At 42.4% G+C, this 18,641-nt stretch overlaps 1 long non-coding RNA gene across 1 annotated transcript; it reads right to left on the bottom strand.

Annotated features, from left to right (window-relative positions):
* Positions 1–213: 213 nt before the first annotated feature.
* Positions 214–643, bottom strand: LOC103654419 (uncharacterized). Its single transcript, XR_566105.1, has 3 exons — positions 552–643; positions 386–457; positions 214–286 (listed from the first exon to the last, which is right to left on the bottom strand). It is a non-coding gene; the product is annotated as an uncharacterized lncRNA (long non-coding RNA).
* Positions 644–18,641: the final 17,998 nt, after the last annotated feature.

Genomic DNA, 18,641 nt, shown 5'->3' with positions numbered 1-18,641 from the left:
ACGATTTGAATGTCAAAAATGACACAACATTAAACCAATATAATGTTGTAAATGGAAAACGTACGGGCTAAACCATTTGATCGTCCACTTATTCATTGAGATATGTCCCAGTAGAACAAAATGTTTTACAAATATTGACACATGTAAGTTGCATCAATAACAGTACATGTATTCCATCATAAAATTCAGATTTGCAAAAGTTACAGACTCTATCTACGCTTTTGGTCGTCAAGATATCTAACGGCAAACTGACGATCGTTCCGCGCCACCAAAGCCTTTTGAATTGCTGCAATGAGTGCAACATTTAATCACATGTATACTCAGTTCACAATATAATTAAAACAAGTACATAATTGTGATGTAGGTAACCTTAGAAAATACTTACGTTCAAAATAATGGGTGTTGTGATGGAACGGTTTGAAGTGTATTGTTGTATGGTCAGTTGATTCGAGACACTCTAGAATAGCATATTTAATATATTGAATATAAGAATCATTATAAAAGAAAAAATAGTGAATAATGTGTTAGCAAGGCGTAAACATATGTTGTACCTTGTTTTCTGAACCGCCGAAACATGGTCCCAATTATGATGCTATAATTCTCATTAGCCAACGCCCAACGGAGTGCATTTTTGTTTAGTAAATCGCCCCAAACTTTAATGGTATGTAAAGACCACCTTGTGCCATTGATTTTGTGAAGAATTTATTAGTACTAATAGATTTAACATCATATTGGTAATATATTAATGGAATATACCTAGCATCCATTATAACAATCTTCCTGAATGTACCCCACATTGTGCGATGGATTGTATCCAAGTGGACGACAATAGCCATAATGTCTACAAAAAGCACAATTAAATATGGATTAATACTCAATTTTGTGTAAAGGAATTTTTAATAGGGTTAGTAGATCGATATATTCTTACCAACTAAAGTCCTGTTTGGCAGCTCGGCAATATCATCAAGGTTCAAGAATATATGTTTTGGAAATGGCGGCATTTGAACTGGGACAGTGTATGGCTCTACGACAGTTTGGTGGGTGAAATACAACTCCATGGTACCATTTAGATGTCGAAAATTAAATGCACCCGGATTAAGACCAAACCATACGTTGTGCATCTTGTAGACATGCTTTTCATGGAGCAAACTGTTGAAGTATTTGACTATCTCATACCGCGTTGCAATGGCCTCGATCTTGGCTCCCTAATTTGATTTCAGCACAAAATAGATTGTGGTACGAACATTATATATAGTTATGTAAATGAAACCTAAAAAGGGGTTGTCTTACATTGATGTCAGACAAAATGTAATGTTGCCTGTCACGATAACGTGGTTCAATCGGGAATTTAACTTCAACTCGAGCGACAATACTATACTTCCGTTGTACCCCATAAAAATCTTCATCGCTATAGTCGTCGAACAACCTGAAGCTATATTAAACATGCGACTAAATAACATTCATAAATTTGATAGCGAAAGCTTGTGTTAACTATTGTTTATAATATAACTTACACAGGCATCCTGGTTTTCTTGTCCAATGCAACTCTTTCACGGTTCAATACGACTGGCTCCATCAAAACCTATTATCATTTGAAAATATTTTAAACTAAATTGTAAAATAGTCCAATGCATTTATATGGCACGACATAGGAGCAGTGTGGGTCGGTTGGTTGAGCACTTATTTAGGACTGTAGGTCTGACTCATAAACGTGTGGGCTGGTTGGTTGAGCACTTAGTTTGGACTGTAGGTGTGACTGTGATTAAGGCTTGCAGTTCACGAGTCTGCAGCTCATGCAGAGGTGGATGGCATGCTCAAGTACGGCGTCTACAGCTCATACTAAATACCTTTGATGACACAATGCCTAAAACCTTACTGGCAGTTGAAAAGAACAGACCTAATATAGTGGCGAGTTTTCTTGATGAGGATGAAATTATTCAGGAGTGCAAAGCATTGCACTCAATACTCATAAACTTGTAATTTTCTTATTTGTTGTGAGACACCAAGTATCTGTTTGTTTGACTTATTATAAGAGCACAAATGGGATACGCTAGTTACAACATATATTTTGTTGGACTTATTAAATGTCGCAAGACTACTTTCTAATTGCAGACAAATTCCATATTGGGTATGCGCCTCTCACGTTGGTATCAATTTCAACTTGCTCTGTAGATTACATTAGACACAATGTTTTTGTTGCTCATTTCTCAAATCTGTCTCGTTGTCCGATACTAATCTAATTATATTTATTTTGGTCCTGACTCGGTGGCACGCACGTAGAACAAGCTCTTTCCCTCCCACAAGGTCCATCAGGCGAGTAATCTACTACTACTATATAAGGCTGTAAAGAGGGCGTCCACAGTTTCGCCATGCCCCCGCCCGGCGTCCATCCTCGCGTTGCCCGCCCCACCCGCCCCTGCTGCGCACGGCCTGAGACAACGCCCGTGATCCCTGCCCCGGTGCCCCCGCGTGATGCCCACCCGTGATCCCTGCCGTGCCCCCGCTCACCGTCCTCGACGCCGTCTCCCCTCCCCGTGCTATCATTCCCACGCACAAGCAGTGGCCACATGTTGTCAGGAAAGATAGCAGAGATAAAGCTAGGAGAAGTTAATATTTTCAGATTTACATTGGTTCTTGTACTACGAGAGGAGCTGAACACAGCTTTTAGGGAGAAGTTTTGAGAGAACATGTTTGGTAGGAGGAGCTGAAAACAGCCTTTGCTGACTTAAGCTTAAGTGTTTCAAATTCTCTCCCCTCTGGCTTAAGAAACGCAGCACATTTGTGGCACTGTCACCAGAAAAATTGGGCTTACATAATGGTATCGAAAGAAATAAATCATCGCTAATGTTAACCACAAGTGATGTAATGTGCATTGTATTTATTGTAAAACAGGAACTGAGGCAATGTTTGCTGACCTTGGTCTATTCAGTGTGAGAGCTATACAGGTAATCGAACACTGCTATTTCCCGGCTTTACATTTTTCTGAATGCATGCACACACTAACTACTAACCACATTGATTATCACAAGATGTGATTGTGGAGAAACACCTTGGCAGTGTGTTGAGAACATGGTCCTAAACTGTGTAAAACTATTTTCATGTTGTAAAGAAATAGTCTGAATGTTGAACCTCAAAATTACTTTATGTGTCGATTCAGTTAGATATTCGTGGTAAGGTGTTATTATACTACAGATTGGCTTTTTCAGTAGTTCTTTTTCCTTCGTATCTACCCAGTAATTGTTGCAAATACATTCTACAAATCAATTCCAGGTAAGGGCATATAAGAATGTTGAACTTCAAAATTTCGGGCAAGGCGGAGGCGACAGGAGTTGGGTAGGGGAGAGGGAACGCTGGTGGGGCAGAGGAAAAAGGATTGTATCTGTTTTTCATGATGTTTTCTTGTCCAGGTCATCTTGTTTTGGTTGGATTTTTGTAGTATGACTGTATCTGTTTTTCATGATGTTTCTTTAGTATATTGGAAACTACCAAGTTATGAAGAGAAATCCACTATGTGGATTCATGAATTCCTTTTCTGATGCTAGCAGCCAGCATTGGTCTCATTGTGACATACGTTGTGTTTTATTCTATCCATGATTTACTGATAGTCATGTTGTCTGCTTGACTTTACTGCAGTTGGTCTTAAATCGAGTTCTCATGCTTGGTTCACAAGCTCAAACAGTTATTGGGAAGCCAATACTACCTGATGCTGCTGTTCATGCTGTTGTAGAAGAACATGTAAGATGAACAGTTGGAAACTAAATTATTGAACTATTTTGTTTTTGTTACCACAGCATTTTGCACTGACGAAATTTATGAAATGATTACTAAACTCAATTTAATAGAAACAAGTCAGTGAGTGTATTTGCTCGATTAGCGGAATTATAGTTTGCAATATATGTGTCAGACACTTTCTGTGTATCTGTGCAGATTTCAGATTTATTGGAGTGTATTTATTTTAGCAATTCAGTTGGTATGCATGCTCATTTAATTACTGAGTAGTGACTATGTTAACCTACAGAGTACCGATTTTGATGCATTTGATGCGTTCCTGCTAGCTCATCTTGTATGTACCGGGCTGCATGCATGATGCCTGTGAGCTGAATGGTCGTGGAATGCATGCCTAAGTTGTGCCTGCTCATCAGGTACTTACAACACTTTAGCAGAGATTTGGGTGGGTAGCGCAAAGGATATGGAGGCATTGCTGGTCGATTACCAATACTGTGTTTCCCAAGTCAACTTGAAGGAGTAAGAGACCAAGGTCTGCAGTGAGTCCTTGTATTGTAGTATGAAGCCAGGGACATGAATGAACTTCAGTCGAAGCGGAACCAAGCGATGCGGGAGTTGGGTGAGCTTCTGCAAGATAGAAGAAGCCTAGCTGCTTGCAACGGGAGTATGCTGGGATGGTGCATTTCCTGATCTGTTGGCTTGCAAATCTGGTAACCCCACTGTGCAAAATTGATAATGAGTGTTTTCTATTTGAGCAGTAAATGGTGTTTGTTCTTGTATTTAATGGCAGATCCAAACAAGAAGGAAGAGAAGCACGTAAGAAAGAGAATTGTGAACGGATGCAACTCACCGTACACAAATCATACTATTAGCTAAGCCTTACTACTATCATTAGATAAATAGCATCAACCTCTACATACAGGAAGTATGCATATAAACTTTACACTACCCCAATAAATACCCAAAATACACACACGTTAGGAATATTATACAGATAGAAAAGCCAAAGTGACCAATAATTAGGAACACAGGGAGTAGATAATAACGTAAATAACAAAAATCACCTCCCATGGTGCAGGATAGATACAGTGGTTTTACATGTTATAGTAGTAAGAAACATCATTGTAAGAAAAAATGGAATCCAAAATAAAATTAACAATAGCATAATATTGTGTGAACTGCGAGCACTTTAATGCTTAAAAAAATTATAAATTAGTGAATAGTGAACAAATCAATATATTACGTATTCCAATTAATGAAAGCACTAAAAACTCAAGCAGTACAATTAAAAAAAAACAACCACCAGACAGCTTGATACCTTCACCGTAAGGGACACGCGAGTGGTGATGTGGAGAACCTTAGTACGGATTCTGTCAGGTCCCTAAACCCTCAAATGCTTGTCCTTGGTTCCCTTTACCAATTCCGCACAACCTGAAATGTACCAGAAATCCCACAAACTTGTCAATTCAATGATGCATTGAAAATAACTCTGCAACGACAGTCAAATACTATGGTGTAGCTTGCATCATAGCCAATGAACAAATGCAGAATAATCAGACCAATAGTTTTAGTTATTGAAACTGTATCTATCATTTATCAAGCTTCTGGTTTGTGTTTCTTTCAGAATCAGAACCCAACAACTTGGATTTTCACTTTCTAGTTGGTTATAGCTCTTCTACTTTCTTTACTCGATTGTATGCAGAACACGCTAGGTTGCAACAGAATGCATGGTTTGTTTGTTAGTCTAGATTAGGCACTTAGCCTGGAATTTTGCAGATCAAACAAACAATAGTCATTCAGGTCACGAAGTTAAAAGTGACTTCCCCATTGCAGAATATCAAGAGCAGCAATATAGAACTGGCGACCACAGAGATTGCAAAGAAGCTCAGAAATAGGTGGCAAAAGGTGACAGATAACAGAATATGATGAAACAAATAGAAGTGAATCGGAATCAAGACTATAGCTTAACCATAAAAACTACATTCGACCACGGTAATAGCACACAGATTAATGAAACAGTCCAAATCATTGGAATAAATCTACGCGTTTGATTTTTTTGCAAAATATTGTAAAATGAAATAAAGGGAAAATAGACAAAATAGCAGGTAAAAAATATTATAATTGATTGGAAGTATCTATATAGAATGAGAGCTTGATAAGTTGATCTACCAGCTCCATTAATCAATCGAATAAATGTAAACTGAAATGTCGCTGCTTATAAGAACAGAAAAGAGAACCTAATGTACATAACGGACTACTCTAGCTCGAACATACTATTTAGAGTGCATTGTCTTCGACACAGTAACTTCCTGGTGATCATGCATGTTTGCTTAGAGAAAAAAACAGACTTGGAGAGCATCTGTTATAACCATATGTGGAGCAGAACCAGGTCGGCAAGCAACGCTATGCACAAGAGTATGCAGCCTACCGTGGTGCAGCCGCTGAACAGTGATTACTAAGCAATACTCAACAAGTTACATGTTAGAGTGATCCAAAGTAGGCTACAGAACACTGAAAGAAAGTTTTCGTTTGCTGCAAAAAGAATGTAGGTAGTGACTAACAAATCATGCAAATTTCATCTAGAAACCATGGTGTGGTGAGACCCCACACAGATGTCGCGCTATCTGTGCATGGCTGTTGCAAATGATCATCTTTACTTATGAAACCGAGCAGTGCATGAAAAATAAAAAAAGATAAATACACCATTTTATACAGGTGGCCACGCAACCAGACAGAGGTCTGAACGTTTGTGGTGCTTCAGTCTAGAACCACCTCGACGGCTTTCAGCGGGAGGGAGCAGAGAAGGTTTATAAAATCAGACCCTAGCCAACCTAAAAATATGAGTTTCACACTCCTAATGAGTCATTGGCTACATTAAGGAGCAACTGACAAGTAATTAAGCAATACTGTATTTTTTTGAATGTGCCAGAGTGCTTGGGTTTTGGCTAATTGGATGAGCAAATATATGTTTTTCATTGGGAACTGGATCTTGTCGTTTTAGAACAGCAGAGCATCCTACGTGATTTTCCTGATTATATACAAATTACAGAGGCAGGGAGGAGGCGAAAAGCACAATTATTTAAACTGCTGTATCTGCACATTTAGGATGTGGATTTACAGTTAGATGTTCGATCCTTATTGACCTACCGCAGATGAGTACATATACCTATTTGTGACTTCAGGACCTGAACTACCTATAAACATGCAGAAATTGTACTAATTCATGAATACGGAAACTGTTGCTTTTCAGGGTATTGATTACCTGAAGTATGACAACTGCTACAATTTGCGAATAAAGCATCAGAAAAGGCAAGGAAACTCATTTGTAGGTTTGTTTTGTGGGGTGAAAGTAAAGATGGATGGTGGAAAAGACAAAATTGGAGGCATTGTAGAACTGAGCTCACAGGGGTGACTATGCTGAAATCAGTAAAGTTCCTATGACATTCACTACCTAATGGCATTTGTAAAATGTGTTTTCCCGTGTCTACATAATCCGAGAATGCAATCCACATGAGACTTAATTCCTCAGGATCAAGCACAACAATACACAGTCGACAATTAAAATCAAAACCCCGTAGCGAACTGAGTGTAAACAAACATAATAATTCCAGACTTCATTGGAGAGTGGATCATACCTTCGTCAAGCCCTGCGCGGTTGAGCAATAGCAGATATCTTTCCTATCCGGTGGCGCGGCAAGCTCCTTCTCCTTTGTGTGTCTCCTTTGCACTGAGCTCACAGGGGATTGATCAGGGGAACAAAGGTCTTCAGAGCCACGATTTGACGGTGGATTGACGATGGCGGTGTTTTGCGGATAGGTCGAGGCCGGGACGAGCGGGGTTTTGAGCTTGGGGCGAAGCGCGGGCGGGCGTGCGGGTGTTGGTGGCGGTTGCTGAGAGGTGGCGGCATGCTGTGGGGTGTGCGGGCGGGATTCGCGGCTGGCGCTGGTACGTGCGGGCGCTTCGGCTGCGGATGGCTGCGGGCGGGATTCGCGGCTGGCGCTGGTACGTGCGGGCGCTTCAGCTGCGGATGGCTGCGGGATGGGCGGTTTCAGAGTGCCGCGCGCGCGTGATTCACGGAGGGGGAGGAGTACGGCAGAGGATTGATTGTCGCGGGCGTGCATCGCAGCTGGAGAAGCTGCCGCAGGCGAGCAGGAGATGCCGCGGGCGTGGAGGAGATGCCGCGGGCTACGAGTTCGGCGGGGAAGCGTAGCTCCGGCGGGTCGTACGGCTGGTCGTGAGGGCGCGGGCGCGGCGGCTGTTGCGGGCGCGGCGGCTGAGGGATCGTGGGCGCGCGGGCGCGGCGGCTGTTGCGGGCGCGGCGGGTGAGGGCGCGTTGAACGGCGGTTGTTGCGGGAGAGCGGCGGCTGTTGCGGGCTCGGCGGGTGAGGGCGCGTTGAACGGCGGTTGTTGCGGGCGAGCGGCTGTTGGGGGCGCGTGGGCGTGCGCTGGTACGAGCGGGGGCAGTCTACACTGCCTCCTTAATGGTTAGTAGAGATTTATACCGTTGGGTTGAACCACCACTTTGAAGTATTCAAGTATATATACATTTATTTATGCCGTTGTGTTGATATAAACAAACGTTTAAACCATGGTCAGTGAACATTTCATAGGATTTCATCAAATCAAATTTCTTGAAACCTTAGTCATTTTCCTTTCACCCCGCACTTCACGCGTCCGAGCATTGCTGCTAACTTGTGTCTAGAGATGGCAATGGGTACCCGCTACCCGAAATCCGGTGGGTTTTTGCTCTATTAGAGTATGGGTTTGGGTCAATTTCTCTACCCATGGGTTTGTTAATGGGTTCAAATGGAAACCCAATGGATACGTGGGCATGGGTTTGTTCTTCCACTACCCATACCCGCAAACTCATGGGTTTTTAAAACCCGCCTTAAAATCAACATTCCTTATAAATATGTCTCATAATATTATTAATTGAATATGTTCTAATTGAAATAAACTTTATGTAACAATTTTTAGGCTAAAATTAGCTATCACTTGTTGCTTTTATGCTAGCTTATTAATGTATTGATTGTCATTTACATGATGAATTATTTTTTATGTTGATGTTAGTGGGTATGGGAAACCCGTTGGGTACCCGAAACCCGCATGGGTATGGGTTTGGGCAAAATTTTATACCCATCATGGGTATGGGTTTTTTAGTGGGCGTATTTTTTCTTCACGGGTACGGGCTTGGGCAAGTAATACCCAGCGAGTTTTTACCCATTGTCATCTCTACTTGTGTCCGCCTCGCTCTCTCACAACATGTTGTTATCGACCTCTCTCTCTGTGTCCTCCTCAGCTCTCCCGCACCGCGCTACTACTATTCTCGTCCTGCCTCCACTGCCCTCGATAGAGATAGTAATGGATCACGATCTAAAATACTTCTTCACAATAAGTTAGGGCTCTTAATTAATTTTAGTTTAAAAATTAATAGAAATAAAATTTGATCCTAATTCGATTCGTAGTTGTTTTGTATATGCAACAATTGGTGGAGATCTGCAATCAATAGTTGTTTGTGTAGGAACACAATTTGTTTGTTCGTTGCAATGAGTTGTAAATGCTTAAATGAATGCCACAATTCAGTTTACACAATTTTTGTATAAGAAGCAACCGCGATTATTAGTTGTTTATGTAGGAACGCAATTTATTTGTTTGTTGCAATTAGTTGTAAATGTCTAAATAGATGGTGCACCAATCAGATTCTGAAGATGGTGTTGCGCCAAGTTTAGTATTTTCTGTAGAAATGAATAATTTGAATACTATTTCAACATGTTCAAGTGTAACTACATATGTAAACTCTCTAGAAACAAATGGATTACTCAAAAATCAATTTCCTGGAGAACCCAATATGATAGATTTATTTGCCGACTCTAAAGCTGGATGTAATTTAGAGAAAGGAGCTCCTAGATTGGTTGAAAATGAAGTAAACTTGAAGGTTGATCCATATAAACAAGTTGCAAATGTTGACTACACAGATATGGTTGATAGTAAATCTGTTGTGGCATTTGTTAATAGTGAGATGATTGGTTGCTTAAATGTTTCAACCCTTCAGGAACCATGTCTGGTAATTTTGGAACCGGAATCAGAGTCTACATGCTCAAGAAATGCAGAAGGTTTCATGAAAGAAAGAATGCATGTTCTTCATACCATGCCTAAGCATCACCAAGATCATCAATAGTAGGCTCATATAATTGTCAGTTGGAAATAATAACAAATCTGTGCACTAAACTTATGCTAATTGGGAGTGATCTGAATGTTGTCTGTGCTGATAATACTATTACATATTGTTCCATGGAGCTCCCTAGACAAAACTGGAATGTTGAGGATGTACCATTGTCACACTCGGATTTAAGGGGTAAATACAGGTGCGTCTCATATGTGCGCCAAAAAAGAACAACACATATAATAACCAAGTGTATAGAGATAAATGTCACAATCATTATTACATAGCGGAAATGTCTTACAAAAATAAATGATAACAAATAAGCGAACTAATACTATTTCTTTGGTGCCATTAAGCTGACTGGGAGACACCTCCTAGACCTCGTCAAACTCTTCATAGTAGTCCTCCTCCTGGGCTACCTGCTCTTCACCTGTGGGGGTTTATATATCACAAGGGTGAGCTCACAAAAGTTCATAGCTCAACAAGTGTGGGAAATAATGTGCATGAACTCACCAAAAGTGGGGGCTCATGTTTAGTGTTAGGTTGATCAACAAATAATGGTTAAGGCAAAGCATTTCTTTTAAGAAGTTGAGCAAGTTTTATTAGCAGTTACTAAGTATAAGTAAATACCATCCCAAATAATGAGAGATCATAATTAATTAATAAATCACAATGCGATGCAAATGACCAATTAAATTTAATTCTATAAGTTACTCATGTGAGGGTACGAGCCGCTCATGACCGTGAGCACGGTTGATATACCAGTTTTACACTCTGTAGATGTTGCACATCTTTACCCACAAGTCATGTTACCCATCTACCACGGGGTTGTACGGGCCCCATACACCCTACCTCTACCTCTACCAAGGAAGCGAGACAGTGTAACACTACGAGGCCTTTACAAGTTCCACTAACTTCAGAAAACCTGCTACGGTTTCTGAGGAGAGCAATATAGGAATCCCTCGCCTGAAAAGCCATCTCAGCAAGATCAACCCGAGAACCTCCCTATACCGACAATTCCCCTACTACCCTTGCCCCTTTCGGGTAAGGTAGTCCTCCACTAGCTGTAATACCCCGGGATCCACAAACACCCCAAGGTGCTACTAAACTACACATCTAACATTCATATATAAAAATTCGACAACATCTTCTTTGAAAATTGCATAAATGAGGAAGCAACAAAGTATAAACAGATATCATGGTAAGAAAACATATTAGACATTAATAATCTGCTAGCAATGGGAAGATAACCATAACGACATGAACTGAATTAACCAGTGCACACGACTAGTTAAAAACAAACGTCTGAGAGCACCTAGAGGGGGGTGAATAGGTGATCCTGTAAAATTAAACACTAAATAGCCACGAAACTTAGTTATAGAAGTGTTAGTGCGACAAATTAGTTTTGAGGCGAGTTCTTGTGGACAAAACAATCACAGAGAAAGCAATCACAAGAGACACGCGATTTTATCCCGTGGTTCGGCCAAGTAACACTTGCCTACTTCCACGTTGTGGCGTCCCAATGGACGAGGGTTGCACTCAACCCCTTTCAAGTGATCTGATGATCAACTTGAATACCACGGTCTTTTCCTTTAGTGTATTTTCCCGTTTACGAGGAATCTCCACAACTTGGAGTCTCTCGCCCTTACAATAGAGATCACAAAGAAGGCACAGAGTAAGGTTGGGAAGAGCAACACACACAAAATCCGCAGCACGGCCACGCACACAAGTCATGACTTGAGCTCGAAACACAACACACGGAGTTCGCAACTCAAATGGAGCTCAAATCACTAACACAATGAAGCGAATGCGCGGGAGCGAAGTCTGGATACTTTAGAATACATAGAGAATGCTTGGATGACTCCTCCATACGCCTAGGGGTCCCTTTTATAGCCCCAAGGCAGCTAGGAGCCGTTAGAGGCCAACTTGGAAGGCCAAACTTGCCTTCTGTCAGGTGATGCACCGGACAGTCCGGTGCACCACCGGACAGCTACTGTTCATGTCCGGTGCTCGATTTCTTTCCATACGGAGAGCAGCCGACCGTTGGTCCTCGGGATCGGTTGGCACACCAGACACTGTCCGGTGCACACCGGACAGTCCGGTGTGTCTAACCGACTGTTGGCGCGACCACGTGTCGCACGAAGATTGCGCTGGCGACCGTTGGCTCACCGAACAGTCTGGTGCACCACCGGACAGTCCGGTGCATTTTAGCCACGTCGCCTTTCTTCATTCCCGAGAGCGATGAGCTCGCACGGATGACTCACCGGACAGTCCGGTGAATTATAGCCGTACACCACCGTTGATTCCCGAGAGCAGCACTTTCACTGGAGACCAGGCTGGCGCACCGACACTGTCCGGTGCACCACCGGACAGTCCGGTGTGCCAGACTGAGCTGAAGTTTGGCTGCTCACAGCCAAGTCTTTTGCAATCCGATTCCTCTCTTTTCGACACTGTTTCTAGCACTTAGACACACATTGTTAGTTCACAAAAACAATGTACTAAGTCTAGAAACGTACATTTTACTTTGATTTGCACCTTTCACACATTTAGCACATTAATACTCAAATAATGTGTTGGGCATCTAATCACCAAAATACTTATAGAAATTGCCCAAGGGTACATTTCCATTTCAATCTCCCCCTTTTTGGTGATTTATGCCAACACATCAAAAAGCAAGAAGAGAAGTGCAATAACGATTCATAATTGAAGACCAAATTATTTTTGCTTATAATTTGGCATATTTGGATCACTCTTTGCCGCCACTTGGTTTGTTTTTCAAATCAAATTCTTTTTCCTATATGTAAGTCAAACACACTTGTTTGGGCACATATAGAGTTATTCCAAGAGTAAAATTGATCAAGTGTCAAAAACTCCCCCTTTTCCCATAATCAACATTCTCCCCCCACAAGAGACCAAATTTTGCAATAAGAGTATTTTGGACAAATCAAAAAAATTCTAACTCTATTATTTTCAAAAATCACAAGTGATTGGCTGGTCCATTTGCTTTGGCCTTAATTTCTCCCCCTTTGGCATTAAGCACCAAAAACAGGATCATTGTTGGCCCTTTAACCCCATTGCCTCACCAAAAATGTCAATTCAGAGCAAAAGGCAATTAGAGCATAAGAATGAACTTGGAATTAATTATACTAATACCGGAGTGCAGTGGAAGTCTTTGCATCGTCCAAGTCCACATTTCCCTTTCAATGCACCTTTTAGACTACATCAAGTATACTCAAACAACCAGGTTAATCTCAAAAGGTCAAGTTGTAGCACATCTCCCCCTTAATATTTGTATCACTTGCATATGGACTTGTGAGGTCCGGGGATCACGTGTACAACTTGAGCACCACAAATAAACAGTAATGGATTTAAATGCATAAAGTAACATGATCAAAGGCATAGAACACATGTATGCTATAGATCAATCTAAGTTACGTGAATCTAAGACTTTTAGCTCACTACGCAACCTGCAAAACCTTTTCTCATCTAAAGGCTTAGTGAAGATATCGGCTAGCTGGTTCTCGGTGCTAATATGGTACACCTCGATATCTCCCTTTTGCTGGTGGTCTCTCAGGAAGTGATGCCAGATGTCTATGTGCTTAGTGCGTCTTTGTTCAACAGGATTATCCGCCAAGCGGATTGCACTCTCATTATCACATAGGAGTGGGACTTTGCTCAGATTGTAGCCAAAGTCCCAGAGGGTTTGCCTCATCCAAAGTAGCTGCGCGCAACACTGTCCTGCGGTAACGTACTCGGCCTCAGCGGTGGATAGGGCAACGAATGTTTATTTCTTGGAACTCCAGGACACCAGGGACCTTCCTAGAAATTGGCACGTCCTGATGTACTCTTCCTATCAACCTTGCACCCGGCATAATCGGAGTCTGAGTATCCAATCAAGTCAAAGGTAGAACCCTTTGGATACCGGATTCCGAAGCAAGGTGTAGCAACTAAATACCTTAGAATTCGCTTAATGGCCACAAGGTGACATTCCTTGGGGTCGGATTGATATCTAGCACACATGCATACACTTAGCATAATGTCCGGTCTACTAGCACATAAATAAAGCAATGAACCTATCATGGACCGGTATGCCTTTTTATCAACGGACTTACCTCCTTTGTTGAGGTCAACATGTCCGTTAGTTCCCATCGGTGTCTTTGCGGGCTTGGCGTCCTTCATCCCTGAAAGGGAATTAGGCTTACACCTATTTCCTAACTGATTTTGGTGGTTGAATTGTCCAACACAAATAATTGAACTAACTAGTTTGCTCTAGTCTATAAGTTATACAGGTGCCAAAGGTTCACAAAAAGCCAATAAAAATACCAAGAAAAGGGCTCAACATTAAGAGCAAGGGACAACCGAAGTGTGACCTGGTCTGGCGCACCGGATTGTCCGGTGTGCCACCGGACAGTGTCCGGTGCACCAGGGGACTTCAAGCTGAACTCCACACCTTCGGGAATTTTCAGAGGCGCTCCGCTATAATTCACCGGACTGTCCGGTTAGTCACCGGACAGTGTCCGGTGCACACCGGACTGTCCGGTGTGACAGCGGAGCAACGACTACTTCGCGCGCAACGGTCGACTGCAACGCATTAAATGCGCGCCTGCGCGCGCAGAGGAGCAGTGCACGCGCGGGTGGCACACCGGACAGTCTACAGGACTTGTCCGGTGCGCCACCGGACAGCCAGGTGGGCCCACAAGACAGAGCTCCAACGGTCGAACCCCAACGGTCTGCTGACGTGGCTGGCGCACCGGACTGTCCGGTGCGCCATACGACAGCCCACTTCCAACGGCCACTTTGTGGTGGTTGGGGCTATAAATACCCCAACCACCCACATTCATTGGCATCCAAGTTTTTCACCTTCCAACTACTTACAAGAGCTAGCATTCAATACAAGACACACCAAATAGATCAAATCCTCTCCCAACTCCACACGAAGCCTTAGTGATTAGAGAGAGTGATTTGTCGTGTTCATTTGAGCTCTTGCGCTTGGATCGCTTCTTTTCTTTCTCATTCTTTCTTAAGATCAAACTCACTTGTAATTGAGGCAAGAGACACCAATCGTGTGGTGGTCCTTGTGGGAACATTGTGTTCCAATTGATTGAGAAGAAAAGCTCACTCGGTCTGAGGGACCGTTTGAGAGAGGGAAAGGGTTGAAAGAGACCCGGTCTTTGTGACCACCTCAACGGGGAGTAGGTTTGCGAGAACCGAACCTCGGTAAAACAAATCCGTGTGTCACACTCTTTATTCGCTTGCGATTTGTTTTGCACCCTCTCTTTCAGACTCGATTATATTTCTAACGCTAACCCGACTTGTAGTTGTGATTAACTTTGTAAATTTCAGTTTCGCCCTATTCACCCCCCCTCTAGGCGACTTTCAATTGGTATCAGAGCCCGGTGCTTCATTAGAGCCTAACCGCTCGAAGTAATGTCGGGAGATCACGCCAAGAAGGAGATGGAGACCGGCGACAAGCCCACTACAAGCCACGAGAAGGCTTCATTGGAAGAGTCCCACAACAAGGGGAAGAGGAAGGAGAAGAAATCCTCTTCCCACAAGTCGCATCGGAGTGGCGACAAGAAAAAGAAGATGAGGAAGGTGGTCTACTACGAGACCGATACTTCATCACCTTCCACCTCCGGCTCCGACGTGCCATCCATTACTTCTAAGCGCCATGAGCGCAAGAAGTTTAGTAAGATCCCCCTACGCTATCCTCGCATTCCTAAACATACGCCTTTACTTTACGTCCCTTTAGGCAAACCACCAACGTTTGATGGTGAAGATTATGCTAGGTGGAGTGATTTAATGCGATTTCACCTAACCTCACTCCACAAAAGTATATGGGACGTTGTTGAGTTTGGTGTACAGGTGCCATCCGTAGGGGATGAAGATTATGATGAGGATGAAGTGGCCCAAATCCAACACTTCAACTCCCAAGCCTCAACAATACTCCTCGCCTCTCTAAGTCGAGAGGAGTATAACAAGGTGCAAGGGTTGAAAGGTGCCAAGGAAATTTGGGACACGCTAAAGAACGTGCACGAAGGAGACGAGGTGACCAAAATCACCAAGCGGGAAACGATCTAGGGGGAGCTCGGTCGCTTCCGACTTCGCCAAGGGGAGGAGCCACAAGACATGTACAACCGGCTCAAGACCTTGGTGAACCAAGTGCGCAACCTCGGGAGCAAAAAATGGGATGACCACGAAATGGTTAAGGTTATTCTAAGATCACTTGTTTTCCTTAACCCTACTCAAGTTCAATTAATTCGTGGCAATCCTAAATATACACTAATGACTCCCGAGGAAGTAATTGGGAATTTTGTGAGCTTTGAATTGATGATCAAAGGCTCAAAGAAGATCAACGAGCTTGACGGCCCCTCCACGTCCGAAGCACAACCGGTCGCATTCAAGGCGACGGAAGAAAAGAAGGAGGAATCTACTCCAAGTCGAACACCCATCGACGCCTCCAAGCTCGACAACGAGGAGATGGCGCTCATCATCAAGAGCTTCCGTCAAATCCTCAAGCAAAGGAGGGGGAAAGATTACAAGCCCCGCTCCAAGAAAGTTTGCTACAAGTGTGGTAAGCCCGATCACTTTATAGCAAAATGTCCTATTTCTAGTGACAGGGGCGACGACAAGAAGGGGAGAAGAAAGGAGAAGAAGAAGTACTACAAGAAGAAGGGCGGCGATGCCCATGTTTGCCGGGAATGGGACTCCGACGAGAGCTCCACCGACTCCTCCGACGAGGACGCCGCAAACATCGCCGTCACCAAGGGTCTTCTCTTCCCCAACGTCGGCCACAAGTGCCTCATGGCAAAGGACGACAAAAGGAAGAAGGTAAAATCAAGATCCTCCACCAAATATGAAACCTCTAGTGATGAGGATAATGCTAGTAATGAGGAGGACAACTTGCACATTCTTTTTGCCAACCTAAACATGCAACAAAAAGAAAAATTAAATGAATTGATTAGTGCTATTCATGAGAAGGATGATCTCTTGGACACCCAAGAGGACTTCCTCATTAAAGAAAACAAAAAGCATGTTAAGGTTAAAAATGCTTACGCTCTAGAAGTAGAAAAATGTGAAAATTATCTAGTGAGCTAAGCACTTACCATGAGACTATTGACAACCTTAGAAGTGAGAATGCAAATCTAATTGCTAAGGTTGATTTAAATACTTGTGATGTTTCAATTCCCAATCTTAGAAATGATAATGATGATTTACTTGCCAAGATTGAGGAATTGAACATTTCTCTTGCTAGCCTTAGGAATGAAAATGAAAAATTGCTTGCTAAAGACTTTGATGTTTGCAATGTTACTATTTCTAACCTTAGAAGTGAAAATGATATATTGCATGCTAAGGTTGTAGAATTAAAATCTTGCAAACCCTCTACATCTACCGTTGAGCACACTTCTATTTGCACTAGATGTAGAGATGTTGATATTGATGCTATTCATGATCATATGATATTAATTAAGCAATAAAATGATCATATAGCAAAATTAGATGCTAAAATTGCCGAGCATGAACTTGAAAATGAAAAATTTAAATTTGCTCGTAGTATGCTTTATAGTGGGAGACGCCCTGGCATCAAGGATGGCATTGGCTTCCAAAAGGGGGACAATGTCAAAATTAATGCCCCTCCTAAAAGATTGTCTAATTTTGTTAAGGGCAAGGCTCCCATGCCTCAGGATAACGAAGGTTACATTTTATACCCTACCGGTTATCCCGAGAGCAAGATTAGGAGAATTCATTCTAGGAAGTCTCACTCTGGCCCTAACCATGCTTTTATGTATAAGGGTGAGACATCTAGTTCTAGGCAACCAACCCATGCTAAGTTGCCTAAGAAGAAAACTCCTAGTGCATCAAATGACCATAGCATTTCATTCAAAACTTTTGATGCATCATATATTTTAACTAACAAATCCGGCAAGGTAGTTGCCAAGTTTGTTGGGGGCAAACACAAGGGATCAAAGACTTGTGTTTGGGTACCCAAAGTTCTTGTATCTAATGCCAAAGGACCCAAAACAGTTTGGGTACCTAAAACAAAGAACTAAACTTGTTTTGTAGGTTTATGCATCCGGGGGCTCAAGTTGGATAATCGACAGCAGGTGCACAAACCATATGACAGGGGAGAAGAAGATGTTCTCCTCCTATGAGAAAAATCAAGATCCCCAACGAGCTATCACATTCGGGGATGGAAACCAAGGTTTGGTCAAAGGTTTGGGTAAAATTGCTATTTCACCTGACCATTCTATTTCCAATGTTTTTCTTGTAGATTCTTTATATTACAATTTGCTTTTCGTTTCCCAATTATGCCAAATGGGCTACAACTGTCTTTTTACTGATATAGGTGTCATTGTCTTTAGAAGAAGTGATGATTCAATAGAATTTAAGGGAGTGTTAGAGGGTCAGCTATACTTGGTAGATTTTGATAGAGCTAAACTCGACACCTGCTTAATTGCTAAGACTAACATGGGTTGGCTCTGGCACCGCCGACTAGCCCATGTTGGGATGAAGAATCTTCATAAGCTTCTAAAGGGAGAACACATTTTAGGATTAACAAATGTTCATTTTGAGAAAGACAGGATTTGTAGCGCATGCAAAGTAGGGAAGCAAGTTGGGACTCATCATCCACACAAGAACATCATGACGACTGACAGGCCACTGGAGCTCCTACACATGGACCTATTCGGCCCAATAGCTTATATAAGCATCGGCGGGAGTAAGTACTGTCTAGTTATTGTGGATGATTATT

Source organism: Zea mays, chromosome 4 (assembly GCF_902167145.1).
Source record: "Zea mays cultivar B73 chromosome 4, Zm-B73-REFERENCE-NAM-5.0, whole genome shotgun sequence".
In the NCBI taxonomy this organism is placed as follows: Eukaryota; Viridiplantae; Streptophyta; class Magnoliopsida; order Poales; family Poaceae; genus Zea; species Zea mays.
This window is presented reverse-complemented; position numbering and strand designations above follow the sequence as displayed.